Source organism: Lupinus angustifolius, chromosome LG12 (genome assembly GCF_001865875.1).
Source record: "Lupinus angustifolius cultivar Tanjil chromosome LG12, LupAngTanjil_v1.0, whole genome shotgun sequence".
NCBI classification, from domain to species: domain Eukaryota; kingdom Viridiplantae; phylum Streptophyta; class Magnoliopsida; order Fabales; family Fabaceae; genus Lupinus; species Lupinus angustifolius.
In genome coordinates, this window is record NC_032020.1 from 13,931,226 (window position 1) to 13,950,041 (window position 18,816).

At 35.7% G+C, this 18,816-nt stretch overlaps 2 long non-coding RNA genes across 2 annotated transcripts; one reads left to right on the forward strand and one right to left on the reverse strand.

Moving 5' to 3' along the window:
* LOC109362507 lies at window positions 1–1,535 on the forward strand. The gene is made up of 2 exons (XR_002109411.1): window positions 1–474; window positions 554–1,535. It is a non-coding gene; the product is annotated as an uncharacterized LOC109362507 (long non-coding RNA).
* On the reverse strand, window positions 878–1,349 carry LOC109362505. The gene is made up of 2 exons (XR_002109410.1): window positions 1,254–1,349; window positions 878–1,059 (listed from the first exon to the last, which is right to left on the reverse strand). It is a non-coding gene; the product is annotated as an uncharacterized LOC109362505 (long non-coding RNA).

The window sequence follows — 18,816 nt, forward strand, 5'->3', positions numbered from 1 at the left end:
ACTCTAAATTTATTGCTTTCTTTACTAGGTAACTGTTAATTTACCTGAAGTACGTTAAATCAGATTCATGAACTGATGCCTTTTTTCACAGTGAATAGTGAGGTTATATCCTTCCCTATGGTTTTCACCAGTCTGAACTGAAAACAGGTTAATTCAAAAAAAGGTGAAAGGGTTTTCAGAATTGAAGGGATGTTATAGAGTTTGAAAGGCTAGAAAGACCTAGAGGGCTGAATAACTAGTTGCAGATAAAGAATTTCACTTCTGAATGAGTTTGAACTGTTCACGCCTCATACCAATTCACCTTTCTTGCCCACATGAAAATAAACATTCGGGGGATAATTGATTAGACAGTTTATTTACTAATAATATACCTATATTACCTAGTAATCTGTGAAATGTTAAATGGTAAGTTTTATATAAAAAAACAGTGTTGTTTGCACTTTACACTAGGAAATTAAACACTGACTTCAAAAAGTTTAGGAATTTATAAACATATGTTGAAATTAAAATCATATCATCAAGTTAATTGTACATATTGTATGGGTTAGGTTAGGTACCCCTTGATTAAGTTCTTTTTTTTTCTCATTAAAAAACATCAAGTTTTTATTTTTCTTTCCATCTTGGATTTTTTTCCATGTTATATCTGTGAAGTTTCTGAGTTCATTCATACTGTGTAAATTAATATAGCAGAAAACTAGGGAGGACATTGAAGATGTGGATGCATGCGTGTCTGGCTCTTATCTCTTTCTCTCTGGGTCTGAGAGAGATATAGAAAAAGAAGGTAGCTATTATTTTTCATACAAGGGCTTCAAATGAGAAAAATTCAGCTATATATGTGATACTTGAACATAGTTATACAATATAATCTAAACAGATATATACAAACTGAAACTTTTTTTTTGTCATATTAAAATCAACTGATTCAACCATGAGAAAAGTACAAAGCTCATGATTTTAAGTGGGAGTGATACTGTTCAACTTCAAGCTTGCTTGGAACCCGGAAGAGCGTGAGCTATCTAACATAAATGCACAAGATTAGTCACATGAGGAATGAAAATCCTTTAAGGGTTTTGTAACAATTAACAAACAATATAATGTAAAATGTTGGCAAAAGATTACAACAAGCACACCAGTGATATCATTACAGTTGAAAATTATGACCTTGTAGATTATAACTGTAAAAAAAAAACCCTTCTTTTGTGGCATATATAGATACCTGATAGAAACTAAGATGAAGGAACAGAAAACCTTACCAACACACAAATAGGTAGCAGTTGAAGTTGTGATGTGAAGATCAGAAACAAATTGAACAACATTGAGCATGAATATCAAATAACAAAGGCTAGCTGGGGGGAATGAAGCCTGGTCCGAGACTAATTTTGAGTTAGATTGTACTAACCATAGAAACTTTCATTGAAAGAATTGAGATTAGTAACAAACTAACACCCTTACATAACCCTCGAGCCAGACAACATTCCTCTCAACCAAACCTTTGCAAGGCTAGAATATGCAACCATACATACATATACACAGACCAGAAACTTGAACTTGAGCAGCAATATCCAAATAAAGCAAACAAGTTTTGAGGGGAATGAAGCCTGGTCCGAAGCCTTACTATAGTTCTTCAAAACTATGAACTTCTATTTGTGAAAAGCCTCGAGCCAGCCAACATTCCCCTCAACAAAAAAACCCATCTGATGAATCAATGTTTTGTTATTATGTGCCTCACCTCACTCACTCACTCACTCACTCACTCTGATAACCCTAACCAACATTTAGGTTCTTATATAGAGAGAGGCTGCGCATGTGTTAGTATGAGAGAGAGGGAGAGAAGTGACTCACACTACACTAATGGTGCTTTTATGGTGCTATTTAGTTACCTATTCACATGTTCCATAATTAGCTTATGCAAAACGGTATATTTAAACTCATTTACTCTCTGCTGAGATAGCTGTAAGATATAATTAAACCAAAGCATTGTAGTTACGCAACATCACAGAATTTGTACGGAGACATTCATTGAACAATCAACACTTGACTGATTCAGATTTATTTTATGGATGTAAAATGTTCTTTTTTTTTACCATGAGCCCGAATGAAACAGTTTTTTTTATCAGAAAAAAATCATTGGAGACTAATTACAGAGTTAGGTCAAGCTCTCCTTAAATTCAAGACTAAAAACATGGGAGTGTAAATGTATATATTGGGTTGTCACACAAAAGTATTTTAAACGTTCACTAAATCATTTCACCTAATTAATGAACATTTATATCTTAAGGACTACTATGTTAAGGGACCTGGGGGTGACAAGGAGGGAGTAACTCAAAATTAATTGGAGTTTCAACTTATTAGTTAACTTAATAAATTTGGTTCACAAATCAAATGAGTTAAACTTGCAGCTAATAAAATTAACAATTTTAACTCGAACTAAATATAGCTTCAATCTAAATGTGCATATCTTGTGGCACTTTTTCCTAAACTTATAATGCATGTATTTTAACTTTTCATAAATAAAATATACCCATGTTTTTAACTAATCATTTCTCTCTTCAAAAAAATAATAGCATTTCTCTCTGAAATTATATTTTTGAATGTTAAGAAAGCAGGTTTTGGTCCATTACCTATAGGAATCACCTACTCCTTCCGGTGAACCAACCGAGTGGTTACCTGCTAGCAGCAGTTGCCTCCCAGACAAACACACAGAAGAAGACAAAATGAGTATTTAAGATACACTTTACAGGATAGATGTGTGCCTTTAATGTTATTCGTTCATCATTGTCTTATTATTTTTAGACTTTTCTTATCCCTACTTTCAAATTCCCATGTACTATACTTTACCCGCACGGTCACACAACACAATCACACACTGTACTCTTCTTGTGTTTATAGGTAATAACATGGGTTTATCTGTCTCATCCTTGCTTATATTTTTATGCACCCACGAATACTAGGATAACTAATTAAGAATATTATTTTAATCAAGCAATCATATGTGATTCAAGAGTAAATGTCTCAATTTAGTACTATTTATTAATTGTTTACTTACACTACATACACCACTTTCAATCACATGTTAATGGAAAAATATATATCAATGGTATAGATATGAACTTATTCTACATGATTTGCGTTTATTATGTCAATTCAATGTGACTTGATTATTTATATTTAACTAGTTACACGTAATCATAAATTTATCAATTCAATATATTTAAGTAGAATACTTTTTGTCCCGATTTATGTGCCATAATTCATGGGAGAATATAGTTTCTCATTATATTATTTTTTGCTGATTATTTAAATAATCATTTTTTATCAGTAAAAATAATATTATTAATGATATACTGTAGCCTGTAGGTACAAAGAACTTACGAGAAGTTAATGATTATTAAATATAACATTAAGAAAGAACCTAAACTAATTGACCAACATAATTACAAAAATTAGACATGGTTTTGGCACACAAAATGGAACTAATGAAGTGAACTGATGAAATCATGCACTTAAGCTGCGAGAGTACAATTGTCACCTAACAGTGAATTTACCTATATTATTACTGGATCAGTAGCAGAAAGCAATAAAACGCACCCTTTCTTTCTACGACGGAAAAAAATACATCCGTTGTTTAAAAATGTCTCTCTTATCTTCTTCTTTTCCCTTATGCACGTTGTATTAGTTTCAATTTTAAATATTTACACGCTCTTCTACTCTCATTATCTCATATCTCTACGGTTTTCTAAACATCTACACTACAATTCTATTAAATAGTTAAATATGAATCAAATGTGTGTAGTAACCACGTGCAAGTAATATTTTTCCTAAGTTAATTCATTTAATTCTTGCAATGGTACATTGACTTATTGGTCTTATTTTCTTATTTGATCTTATTGGCCTTATTTTCTTATTTTTGATCTTATTGGCCATGACAACATGAGAATTCATTAAGTTTAGAAATTGGAACTTGAACTCCATTTTATTTGTTGACATCCCTTTGGAAGAGATAATCATAATAATGGTTACAGCAGAAGGATCAGCTTTTCACTTGTTGACAACTTCACATCAGAAAACAGAGTTCAAGATTTTCAACCCTATTCCTAATACGTAGTAGAACTTTTTTAGCATCTAAAAAACGACTGAAATCCAATAATTAGAAGTTAGAAGAACAGAAAGGAAATGATAATGGTAATGATTATGCATGCAGTTGAAAATCTTCTATATATAGATAAGGTGGCATATTGTTACTGTTTATAAAATGGGTATGGTTGTGACCGTCAAATATGTGTTCCGTGAAACACGTCATGGGAAAGACGGCGAATGTGGAATGTGTGAATCAGAACCGTTGAATTGTAGAATCTAAGAGCCAGGAAAAAAGAAACCGTAGACCGGACATGTCGGTGTCAGCGGGAGCGTAGGAACGGGAAAGAACCCGAATAACGAGGAACACATAAAATTACTACCATCTTCATCATCATTTTATGTGTAAATGTGTAACACTGTAGTATCATATGATGCTGACACAGTAGCACCGGCATTAAATCCTCTTGACGTGGACCACTCAAAGGAGCACAATATACAAAGTAGAAAGTACAATATCATCTTCTCTCTCCTTCCTTATATCTCTGCTTTGGTTTACACTCTCTTCTCTTCATTTCTTTGCACCTTCATCCTTGTTCCAAACCCTTTTTTATGTAACACAAATAAAAACTAAGCCTAAAAAAGACCCAATCATAGAATTATTTGATTATTAATAAAGAAAAATAAAATATATGTACTGACAGTTTATGAGTTTTATAAATTATCATTGTATCATTTAATATTTATATTGTATTATCATTTACTCTTCAAAAAAGTAATACAAGTGAGTAATATATAATATACTGCATATATATAAATCTTTACGTTAAGGACGGATATATAAATATTATACTCATCAATAAATGTATAATAATTATGTGTAATAATTTAATATTTCTTTACTAATTAAAAAATGACATATACAATGAAAAGCCATATGCTTTTACAAATAGCTAATAATTATAGTTCTTACAGTTTTAACTATATTGCTTTTACAAATTGCTAATAATTCTTGTTCTTACCATTTTAACTATATTGCATGTATTAATAAAGTAGTTAATTTTTAGAGTAATACTATATTTTCATACTAAATCATTCTACTTATTATCAAATGAAAATGACATATGTTATTAGTTATATGTTATTAGTTGATATATTAATAACAAAAAACTAAATATTTAAAACTCTAAAAAAGAATTTTCTATAAATGAGTCATAAAAACAAATATAATTGTGAAAATATAAGTTATTTTTTAGTATTAATAAGGGTTCTCTCACTTTTTGGATAAATAACTAATATTTTTTGGGATTCGTGATTACCTATCTCAATAAGTATTGTTCCTATCTTAGGAATTCATTATGACCTTATACAACTAAACCAATGTATGTCTTAGTTGGTAAAAGAAGATGGATTATTATAATAAGGAGAAGATGGAGTAGTATTTTCTTAAGATTTTAAGTAAGTGAAATAATATAAAAATTGTTTGGGTTTACAGTAGTATACAACTGTATACTTTTCCCAGGATGAAGAGTCAAACCCAGTGCGTGGGATCGACGGTTGGGATTCTCCGAGCACGGAAGGGTGCAGGGATAACCACGTGATTACATTAAATGCTTGTTAGTACGGCGAAGAGTGGGTCCCGCATGAAGGGGACAAGAGCACGTGGTATGAATTGAAGAGGTGGGTCACGTAGGGGACCACCATTTGTGACCAGATATGTTTGGTTTTATATTCAAGTGGGGACCACAATTTCCAATTATCGGGTCATCATAATGTTCATCAGTGTAGTAGTATATGTTCAACACAACACCCCTATATTGCGCATTTCTCGGGCCCTCATCTAATATTATATATACACATATATATTGCCTGCATGTCCCCTCATACACGCTTCTAATTTCTGCACTAACATATCTTACTACCATAGTTATTAAGAGGACAAAAGGTCATAATAACTAATTATCAATACATCATCAAATTATACAAGAGAGTACAGTGATCAATACCTATATACTATATGACTCTTGACTTGAAAGGAATGAGAGCTCAAATTACAGCTAGCTGTGCCTCCTCTTCCTTATGCTAAAATATGTTTATCAAAATTATAGGAGACAACTCTAACACTCTAAGTAGCTCAAGTTAATAAAAAAAGTATACAAGAGCTTTGCATGAGATGTCTTACGATTAAATCTTTCCAGCCGAAATATTTCATACAATTTTATATATTATTTTTGTCACCAACAGAAAACACTCACCTAGTTAAAAAACAAGTTATTAGAAAAATTAATAAGATGAATATTTCTTATTATTGATAAAAATAATGAGTTAGAATAATCAATAATGAGTATATATGATTTATGTTCAATTTCTTCTTCCATCCTCTTGGAACTTATGTGTGTAAAAAATGTGAATGTTTTCTCAAACCTAACTATCTATGACAAAAAAAGAATCCTTAAAAGAATAATATATCTATCAATGTATTTATACTAAACTTAGGAAAGAAAAGAGAAGAATGTATATCAACATTCATAGTACATTATTTATCAATATAAATAAAATGGTATTAGAACAGGTTAACAATTGAAAAGAAACATTAAATAATAAATAGGCTTTCACATACTTAATGATTCAAACATGAATTTCAACAATACAAAACATGCATTAAAGGAGTATAAGAGAAATGGTTGTGCTAGTTGGAGGTAGTCAATGAAGTAGTCTGGTCTCAATTCTCAATTCTCGAGCCATAAGCTCAACAGGAAAGTCATGTCCCAATGTTTTGACTTATCATCGCAGTCATTTATTACCCTCTTCCACTTTATATATCAAGATGTGTGCATATCAAACAATGGAATCCAAAGATTTTTTAAGTTTCCACATCAAAAACATTTCATCAGAAGCTTTATTATGTTTTCAAAGGACAGTTAATTAGTGTTTGTATATGAAGGAAGTTAATGGGTTCAATGAAAGCTGAGTTATTATAGGACCACTACACAATTCCATTTTCATGTTGAAGATATCAGATTATTAAATAAAAATTTAAGACATAGAGTAGGTCATGGTAAAAATACCATGGGCCAACGATGAGAATTTCTGACTAGTGTCATGCCATATTAATTGTTCTTACCATCTTGTTGTTAGTCAAACCATAAAGATGAAGTAGAATTTCATATTGAAATGACACCACCGCCGTACGAACAAAGTTACTGGTATTCCTATATATCCTTGATGAATAGGCTTTTCTGTAGCAAATTGCAAAACCAGAAATCAATGAGAATATTCATACCCAACAAATAAATATAAACAAGATGATAGCATCAGCGTATAGGGTGACAATTAACTAGATATAGGTTCAAATAATTGCACAATTATTTGCTAGAATCACCTGGTTAACTTTTTTTTGAGAAACAACGCAAATAACACTAGATTATTTTATAGGAGTATTATTCTGGGTATGATAACTCACAAAAAAAGCAAATTGCCTCTTCCATTATATAGTTCCATAATTTTTTTTATAAAATCTCAATAGTATCACAAACAGAATAGAAGGCAAAATATCAAAGTGGATAGGAGATACACGCAACGAAAAGCACAACAATTTTTCAGGACCAGTGCACTAATTAAGTTATGCTACATAATCAATAATTCAAACTAGTAAATAGCCAGAACGTAGGACTAAGGTACATTAAGCCTATTCAGATAACAAGTTTCACTCATATCCAATACATGATTATGGGTAATAAATTCTATCAGCAAGTATCTGTAAGGCTGGTAGCTTAATAGTTAGTTCGTTCATTAGTCTTGCTCTCACTTGCTTCAATTTAAGTCACAAAATAAAAAGTGGAATAAGTACTAATCTCAAGGCCTAGCGCCCACGATTTATTCTACTCAAATATGCAAAACCCTATTCTTTATACTAGCTTTATTTGTTTTCTTTTTGTTGACAGAAATTGTTCAGAACATGCAGAAAAGCGAAGCAAATTTTACGTCAATGCATGTCCATACATAGCTTATGAAAATAGAAAAGCATGGTTCTGCAATTCAATTAATTAACGGTAATATCTTCAACAAATCAACCGTAACAATAAACAGCAATACAAACAAAGCAAAGATATTTTTTTGGTTCACAGAAGTTGAATATTGTGGCAAGCAGAAGTTGAATATTGTGACTTAGTAGCAACAATCCTAGTCGAAGCATCACTTTTTTGAATACTGAGATTTTGTCCATTATAAATATTAACACCGTGATTGCAAATTTAATATCTTATGGATAATTTCTGATTTAGGAATTCTGTAGTGTAGGCACATTATTAGAGTTGAATATTCACCCAATCTTATAAGTGTCATGTCTATGCACAGGATTCATCACCAAGAGTCATAAGCTATTTCCTCTTCTTTTCGATCATTCCAGTCTGTGCTTTCCGCCAAATTATGATCATGTTTGCATTGCTCTACAATAAGCAGTAGGAATTTATTAATGATTGATTCCATAATATACTTTTCTTGGACACAAACATATAAAGTAATTAAGGTCTAGCATTTTATTTTAATTTTTAGGTTACAATGACTAAATGAGATTCAGGGATAAATTTATAAGTTTTTAATTTATTTAATTTTAAAATAATATGAAATTCAAACACTTAAATTTTTTTAATGTCATGTATCAGTCCAGGACCCTCTAGGAGATAATCTCCACCCTATAAAGACAAGCTAATGGGCGTTTGGTTTGTTTTCTATTTACATTTTCAAGCATGCAGGTGATATGTTTTAACTCATAATTATAAAAATGACATCTTATTTCCACTCTGGAGTTTCCTGTTTCCAAACTTTTATTAAATAAACGTTTAAAGCAACCCTAATTCTCGGAATGTATAAATTTACTCACTAATTCAAACAATTGGATTTCCCTGTAAATTTACCCATCATTCATATATATATATATATATATATATATAAAGGAATTTCGATAGATGAACCATTAAGTATATTCAATGATGGTTATTCCAAGGTTTTGGAATTATTCCTTGACTCTTGAGAACTTTTAGGTCTAACTTAAAAAATTGGAGTAGCACTTTTCAGGGTGTCTTGAAAGTACGACAACAATTTAATCTTTTGCTATGTCTTTATGATAAAGTCTTCCTCCCCTTCACTATATAAAGGAGACTTATGTGTTAAAGAAACATGGTATGCCATTGCAAAAGAAACTGAAAATTCTAATTGATTCTTGTTGCTCTAGATATCTTAAGTGAATCAATCAATTGAAGAAGAAAGAATACAAGCTATTTATAGCAAGCTGGCCTAATAAACTAACCAACTGAAAACTAAAAATAGCAACTAACCAGAAACTTAGAGACTGGGCCTAAAGAAAAGAAAACAATAAAAGCCCAAAAGAAACAAAACTTATTTATCCTTCTTCTTTATCTATAGTTTCAGCATACACTTCTTCTTTATTCATTTCTTCACGAGGATCATGGCTTCTCTTCAACAACCCCCCACAAGCTGGAATGTAGATGTTTAACATTCCAAGCTTGGAGTGAAGCTTCTGGAAAAGAGATGGAGACAAGGCTTTAGTTAGAATGTCGGCGGTTTGAGAAGTACTTGGAATGGATAGAAGATGAATGAGGCATGATCGTATATTTTCCCTCACTGAGTGACAGTCAACTTCGATGTGTTTGGTTCTTTCATGAAATATAGGATTCACAACTATGTGAATGGCAGACTCATTGTCACAAAACAAGGCAATTGATGTTGGATGAACAATCTTCAAGTCATTCATAAGATAGACCAACCACTAAGCTTCAGAAGTGGCCAAGGCTATTGCCCTGTACTCAGCCTCAGTAGAGGATCTCGCCACGACCTGCTACTTCTTGCTTTTCCAAGAGATAAGGGCATTTCCAAGATAAAAGCAATGTCCTGAAACAGATTTTCTAGAGTCAGGGCATCCTGCCCAATCTGAATCAGTATATCCTCTTAGCTTGAAATCAGAATCTACATGAAAGAAAACTCCAAAACCGATTGAGCCTTTGAGAAACCTTAGCACTTTTTTGGCTCCTTCATAATGGAGGTTAGTAGGCTTTGAAACAAATTGACTTAAATGACCAACACAAAAACTAATAGGCCTAGTATGAGATAAATAAAGGAGTTTACCCATTAACCTTCTATAAACGGTTGGGTCATCCAGAGGGACTCCATTCTCTATACTAATCAATTTTCTTGTGTATTCCATCAGGGTAAAGCAAGGCTTGCAAGCTAGCATACCAGTTTATTCAAGAAGATAAGTGTGTATTTTCGTTGATACAGGGTAATCCCTTTATTGGACCTGGAAATCTCCATGCCTAGGAATTACTTCAATTGTCCAAGATCCTTTATGCTAAATTCATCATCAAGTAACTGCTTAATTCTATTTATCTCAGTTATGTTATTTCCTGCAAGCACAAGATCATCAATGTATACAAGTATAGAAGTAAAACTGAAATCTATGGACTTAATGAACAAAGATTGATCAGCAAAGGATTTTTCATAACTTATTTGTAGAAGAAAACCTGACAACTTGGCATGCCATTGTCTACTGGCTTGTTTAAGCCCATAGAGAGATTTCTCAAGTTTGCACACTAGGTTGGAGTTGTCAATTGATAGTCCTTGAGGGACTTTCATGTAAACTTCTTCCTTCAAATCACCATGAAGGAAGGTTGTATTGACATATAATTGGTGTAAGTGCCATTTATTGGCTGAAGCTAAGGCAAGAATTGCCCTGATGGTAGTCATCTTGACCAATGGGCTAAAGGTCTCCATATAGTCTACATCTTCGGTTTGGATAAATCCATTGGCAACAAGTCTTGCCCTGTGCCTTTTAACAGATCCATCAGGTCTATACTTTAGTTTCAAGACACATTTGCATCCTATTGCTCTTTTATTGTTAGGTAAAGTAGTTAATATCCAAGTGTTATTTTGATCAAGGGCTCTCAACTCTTGTTGAATAGCATTTTTCCAGCAGGTGTGCTTGATAGCATCATTATATGTTTTAGGCTCAACATTAGAAGATATACTGAAAGAAAAATGTTTATGTGCCAAAGATAAATGTTCATAAGATATACTATTGCATAAGGGATACCTTTCCTTTGAAGACTTTGATGAGGTTGAATGAGAAGTAGAAGCAATTAGGCTGCAATGGTAGTCTTACAAGTAGTGAGGTCTATGACTATTCCTAACAGATTTTCTAAGGTCATTGGAGTTACTAGGAATAGCAATATCATGATTGGCATTCTCAGTAGGTTGAGCATTAAAGCTAGGATCACCTGTTGTGCTCTCACAGATTTCACCAGTTTGAATATGGTCCTGAAAATGGTTCTATTACTAGGTTGGATCACTTGGTGTGTGATTGGTTCTATTACTAATAATGAGCAAACAAGGCCCATAGGGTGGCAAGTGTACACCAGAAGAAAGAAAGTGGGTCAATGAGAGAGGGAAAAGAAAAGTTAGTTACAAGGGGATGAGGTGGTAATATTTCCTGGAATATAGGAAAGACTGGTAGGAAGAGAGAGGCATTCAGTAAGAAGGCAATAGGTGGGAGACTAGAGAAGAAAGATTATCCTCTAGAGGAGTCTTAGACTCTGGAATACTGTTTGTTTTTCTGTTTTGCTTATATTCTCTTGTAGAGCTCTCAAGCTCACATTATCATAATATACATATATAAAACACTGTTCCATTCCCATTTCTATCATTGGTCCGACCTGCCGGATACGAAATCGGAGCTAAGTTCGGGTATAGTTGTCCATGCCACCAAAGATGACGGATAGAATGACTACGTTGGAGGAGAGAATGGCAACAATGGAGATTTCTGTGAGACAATCCCTGTCGGAATTTCGACAATCCCTCATTGAAGAATTTGTGAGATTTCGGACTCAACCAGAGGAGAGCCCCAACACGTTCCAGAGGGAGGAATTCGTAACTGAGTATCAGATGGCTGTTAAAAGGGTTGAGCTGCCCCTCTTTGATGGTGAGGATCCAGTAGGATGGATCACCCGAGCGGAAACCTACTTTGAGGTACAAGGGACCCCGGAAGAGGTTAAGGTGAGGCTGGCCAAGTTGAGCATGGAATGGGCTACCATCCACTGGTTTAATCTCTTACGAGCTACTGAAAATGATCTTACCTGGACAGGGATGAAGAGAGCTTTGGTTGATCGCTACGGCGGTCGCTGATGCGATAATCCATTCGAAGAACTCAAAGACCTCAACCAAACAGGAAGCGTGGAGGAATATGTGTCGGAGTTTGAGTTTATCTCGTCCCAAGTGGGCAGGCTACCGGAAGAACAATACCTGGGCTATTTCCTGGGTGGTCTTCGTCCAGCAATCCGCCTGAGAGTTCGAACGTTCAATCCGGTGAATCGTCTTCAGGCGATGCGGGTTGCTCGAGATGTAGAAGCGGAGTTGGGTGGAGCACCCTTATTCCGTAGCAATAGGACATGAGGAATGCGTGGATGGAAAGGAAATAAGAGTTGGAACTCGGGTTATGAGGATAAGGGAGGAACCGGAGCGGGTCAAACTTCCAACCCAGTAAGAAGTGGTTTTGGACCTGGGCCCATGAAGGGAAATCAATTCAGGGGTTCTCCCACTTTCCACAATGAAACCCGTAACCATCTTCAACAGGGGAATCGTTCCAGCAACAATCACGAAGGGAGAAAACCATTCTCCAACGACCGTAACCGGGGTACCAAACACCTTCCCTACGCCGAATTGATGAATCGAAAGGCTCAAGGCTTGTGCTTCCGATGTGGAGAAAAATACCACCCCCTTCATGAATGTGCAGAAAAGCAATTGCGGTTAGTGGTGTTGGGAGATGATGAAACGGTGGATGACGCCGGTGAAATTGTCGCCATGGAAGCTAGAGAGGGCGATGAAGAAGAAGAATCCAATCTCGACTGCGGGTCTATGGGGGTTTTTGGCGTGATGGAGACAAAACGACGAGGTGGGGTTCCTCCGGCTACACTTCGGGTGGAAGGGAAAATTAATGGAGTATCAATTCTAGTGTTAATTGATAGTGGTGCTAGCCACAATTTCATATCTCCTCAAGTGGTCACAGCATTGGAATTAGCAGTGGAGCAAGGAAAACCTATGGGAGTACGACTGGGAGATGGGCATAAGGTGGCCACGGGGGGTAAATGCAAGAAGGTGAGCATCCAGTTGGGAACTTTTCAGACGTCAGTAGAATCCTATGTGCTGGAATTGGGAAACTTAGACATGATTTTGGGCGTAGCATGGTTGCAACGATTCGGGAAAGTCACCTTTGATTGGGTAGAAATGACAATCAGCTTTTGTTGGAAGGACGAAAAGGTTGTGTTACAGGGGCAGAGGCACGAACATGCCAAGCATCGGGAAAAAACGATAGCGTCACTACAAAGCTTGATGCAAGAAAAGGGGGAGACATGTGCACCACGGGAGAAACCAGGGCTGCCAGCAGAGAAACGGAAGGAAATTGAGCAAGTTTTGGCAGAATATTCGGCAGTGTTCTAGCAATCTCAAGGGCTACCACCATCCAGAGGCGTCGTTCACTAAATTGAGCTCCAAAAGGAGGCAGGACCAGTTACGGTGAGACCTTACAGGTACCTGTATCATCACAAAGAGGAAATCGAAAAACAGGTGCGGGAAATGCTCCAGCAGGGGATCATACGGCATAGCTCGAGGGCTTACTCTAGTCCGGTCATATTGGTAAGGAAGAAGGATAATTCATGGAGGATGTGTGTGGACTATAGACAGTTAAATAAGGTTACTATTCCGGATAAATACCCAATTCCGGTAGTGGAGGAATTATTGGATGAACTTCATGGAGCGACTTATTTCTCTAAACTAGATTTGAAGTCTGGGTATCATCAGATACGTATGAAGGAAGAAGATGTGCATAAGACAGCGTTTCGAACGCATGAAGGTCACTACGAATACTTGGTTATGCCATTCGGCTTGACCAATGCTCCAGCAACGTTTCAATCGACTATGAACCAGGTATTCCAGCCTCATCTAAGGAAGTTCGTTCTTGATTTTTTTTTATGACATCTTGGTATACAGCAGAGGATGGAAGGAACATTTAATACATTTGACGACAGTCTTGGAAATCTTGCGGGACCAACAATTTATGGCTAATCAAAAGAAGTGTGTGTTTGGGAGCCGACAGGTGGAATATCTTGGTCCTTTAATCTCCAAACAAGGAGTGGCAGTGGATCCCGAAAAGATTAAGAGTGTAGTGGAATGGCCAATACCACACAATGTGAAGGGAGTAAGGGGCTTCTTGGGATTGATGGGTTATTATCGGAAGTTCATTGGGGGGTATGGCAAAATCGCCAAACCTCTAACAGAGTTAACCAAGAAAGAGGGGTTTCACTGGAACCCGGCAGCCTTGACAACTTTTGAAGAATTGAAGGGGGTGATGACTCGGAGCCCCGTGTTGGTGATGCCGAACTTCACCCAACCATTTGAGATTGAATGTGATGCATCCGGGAAGGGCATAGGGGCGGTGTTAATGCAGAATCGGCAACCAATTGCATATTTCAGCAAGGCTCTATCTCCAAACAATTTGTGCAAGTCGGCATACTAGAAAGAATTGATGGCTCTTGTCTTGGCGGTGCAACATTGGAGGCCCTACCTTTTAGGGCGGAGTTTTAAGGTGTATTCTGACCAAAAAAGTTTGGGACATCTTCTCCAACAAATAATAACCATGGCTGATCAACAGAATTGGATAGCGAAGTTGTTGGGGTACCACTTTGAGATAATCTATAAACTCGGTCCTGAAAATAAAGCTGCAGATTCATTGTCCAGAATGTTTGAGGAAGGAGAATTAAGGGAGATCACCTCTTTTCCGATTTGGGTGGATGACAAACACCTAAAATTGGAAATGGACAAAGATCCGTTCTTGAAACAGATTGTGGAGGATTTGCAAAGAGATGCGACTTCCAGAACCGGTTTCACCTTACAGCAGGGAGTATTAATGTACCAGGGGAGATTGGTATTGGCAGCAACATTTACACTTATTCCTACACTGTTGGCAGAATTCCACTCTTCGCCGGTGGGAGGACATTCAGGTTTTTGCGGACTTATAAATGCATTGCTGGAAATTTATACTAGGTTGGAATGAAGAAAATGGTGCAGGATTTTGTTAAGAAATGTGACGTTTGCCAATGTCAAAAATACGCTGCAACATCTCCAGCAGGGCTACTTCAGCCGTTACCAATTCCAGATCGAATATGGGAAGACATCTCTCTAGATTTCATCACTGGACTGCCAAAATCAAAGGGGTTTGAGGCTATTTTTGTCGTAGTAGACAGGCTGTCCAAATATAGCCATTTTCTGCCACTTAAACACTCGTATACAGCTAGTAAGGTAGCAGAAGTATTTGCTAAGGAGGTAGTCAGACTTCACGGAATTCCACAATCAATAGTAAGTGACAGGGATCCCTTGTTTATGAGTTTATTCTGGACAGAACTGTTTCGTTTGCAGGGGACAACGCTAAAGATGAGCTCCGCTTATCACCCGGAGACGGATGGCCAAACCGAAGTGATCAATCGATGTTTAGAGGCGTATTTACGGTGTTTCGTTTCGGAACAGCCCAAGACGTGGTCGTATTGGGTGCCTTGGGCTGAGTAGGGATGGCAACGGGCACGGGCGGGCATGGGTAGTAGCTACCCGCTACCTGTTTCAAAATAGAAGAGTAATACCCATACCCGCCCGTACCCGTACGGGTACCCGTGAGCGGGTATTTGCGGGTAGTTCTGGGTACCCGCGGGTAGAACGGGTACCCGCGGGTTTCTCTATTATAAATAATTTTTTAAATTTTTACTTAAATTGTGTTTTAAATAAGATGAAATTTAATTATATGTGTACCTTTTGATTGAATATTTGACAAAAATGCTAAATTTATTGGTGGTTTCCATTTCTGTGATTTTTTTATCTCATTTTTTAACAAAATATATATTTCTTCTTTGTAAAACATGTGTGTTTTTACCCATGTAATAATATTTGTAGGGTGTTTCACCACCAAACTCAATAAAATATATAAACAAAGTAAAAGGAAAAAATATACATAGTGTAACAAATGTTAGAATAATATATTTTTATTTTAATTAAATATAATATATTATTCATATAAATAACGGGTACCCGCGGGTACGGGTACCATAATACCTGTACCCGCCCGTATGTACTACGGGTATTTTTAAAAATCCATTTATAATACCCGCGGGTACCCGTTTGTGACCCGTACCCGTGCCCGTACGGGTTTTACCCGCGGGTACCTGCGGGTACGGGTTTTTTTGCCATCCCTAGGGCTGAGTTATGGTATAACACGACATATCACGGATCAACGGGAAAAACTCCTTTTGAAGTGGTTTATGGGAGAACCTCACCTCGTTGGTGCACTTTACTCAAGGAGAAATGAGAGTAGCAACAGTGGCAGCAGATCTGGTGGATAGAGATGAAGCCTTAAGGCAACTGAAGTATCATCTAGTGCGAGCTCAACAACAAATGAAAAAATATGCGGACAAGAAACGCAGATTTTTTGAGTTTGAAGTCGGAGAATGGGTATTTATCAAACTGCGACCTCATAGACAGTAGACGGTGGTTCGAAGGATAAACCAGAAGTTAGCTCCACAGTATTACGGGTCATTTCCGATACTAGCACGCATCGGGGCGGTGTCATACAAGGTCAAATTACCCCCAACAGCCAGGGTGCACCCCGTTTTTCACATTTCACAACTTAAAAAGGCAGTGGGGGATTATGCGGTGGAAGCAGTGTTGCCGTCTGACTTAGAAATCGATTTTGAAGCGATTGATGAACCTGACACAATGCTGGCTTCACGCAAAATTTTGCATCAAGGACAAGAAGAGAGGCAATGGTTAATTAAGTGGAAAAACATAACGGCAGAGGAGACCACATGGGAAGATGAGGAAGTACTCAAAAGTCAGTTTCCTTATCTACGCCTTGAGGACAAGGTTGTTATCGCAGGAGGGGACAGTGATAGAACACCTATGGCTAATGAGCTCATTACTAATAATGAGCAAACAAGACCCATAGGGTGGCAAGTGTACACCAGAAGAAAGAAAGTGGGTCAAGGAGAGAGGGAAAAGAAAAGTTAGTTACAAGGGGATGAGGTGGCAATATTTCCTGGAATATAGGAAAGTCTGGTAGGAAGAGAGAGGCATTCGGTAAGAAGGCAATAGGTATATATATATATATAAAACACTGTTGCGTTCCCATTTCTATCAGTATACTATTCTACCTCTTAGCCTCTCATAAAACTATATATCCATGTTTCAACATTATACTGAATAACCTGATTATCAACCAATTAATCAACTCTTTTAATAAGGAAATCAATTAATAAACTATTCATAGGATTTAACTATTTTAAATTGCAATCAAATATGCATTGAACTTGTATGTTGTATCTTAAAAAACTGAGTCCATTTGTACTGTATTCGATGCATCTGTCTTGATTATATCAATTCTTGGTTGTTGAAAGAAATTTCATTGAACATGATTTTTAAAACTGCATGTGGCTATGATTACAGTTATTTAATCTCAAGTTTTGGACCATTTCAAAAAATTGTGGCTTATGCAATTATAATTGTAATGCAGTAGAGAACATTACTATTAAGTACCAATAAAGCCCAGAAGCCCAATATTGTTGGTAGATGAATAAGTTCTTTAAACAATAAATGCTAGAGATTCAATTCAATTCCGGCTATATAGAGAAAAGGCTTTGCTATAAGCAAAAATATAGCTCACTATTAATATTTGTGCCTCGAAATAGTTAACTTTTCCCTTAAATGGAAGTAGTATTTTAAAAATCAATCTGACTTAGTTGATTACATTAGTCGGACCATGAGTTAGTTACTTGATGGTTTGAATAATATTTGATTTAATATAATTTAATCATACATTTATTGATTGATTTAATCAATCAGATTACAACCAAGCTTTTAAATTTTCTTCCTAAAGTTAAATTCTTGGTATCACTTTGTACATATTTTATAATTTATTAAGAGTCTTATCAACAAGTGGTTTAAATGTCTTATTTAAGAATTTAATGTTTATCAACTCGCATTCTTATATATTTTATTTTGGAGAATTGTACATTTTTTGTATTGAGTGTATATTTAAAAGTAAAGACATATCTTTTGGCATGTGATATAAAAGAGAATTCTAAAATTATTAATTTGTTGTACTCATAGTCTTCAAGTAGTTGTGTTTGAGGGAGAAGAAGTAATGATGTTAAGAATGTTATATGTAACAAATGAAAAATACAAGAAAAAATAGGAACGTGTAGATCAAAGCACAAAATAGGAAGCGTGTGTTTTTCCTCTAAACATTTAATCTTAATATTTTCCAGTTACAAAATAAGAAGTTATTATAGAATATAGAGTAGAGGGAGGGGATTGAAAAGAGCATGGAACATAGAGTGGGTGGAGGATTGCTGTTGCATATTTGTATTTATAAAGTTCATTTACAATTCTTAACACCCACAATTTTACTTTAGAATACTATTGATTATGTAATTTTTGTATAAAATAAAAAATATTAAGGGAAAAATATAAAAGTAAAAATTAGTCGAGTAATAATTACACTATGTTCTGGTCACCTCGATAGTATTGATATAGATAGATAAAGAAATGAAAATGGTAGGATATGGGATTATGGGCTAGCCTGTCATATATAGCTTATCAATTTGAGTCACTGTGGCCCGTTTACGCTAACAACGT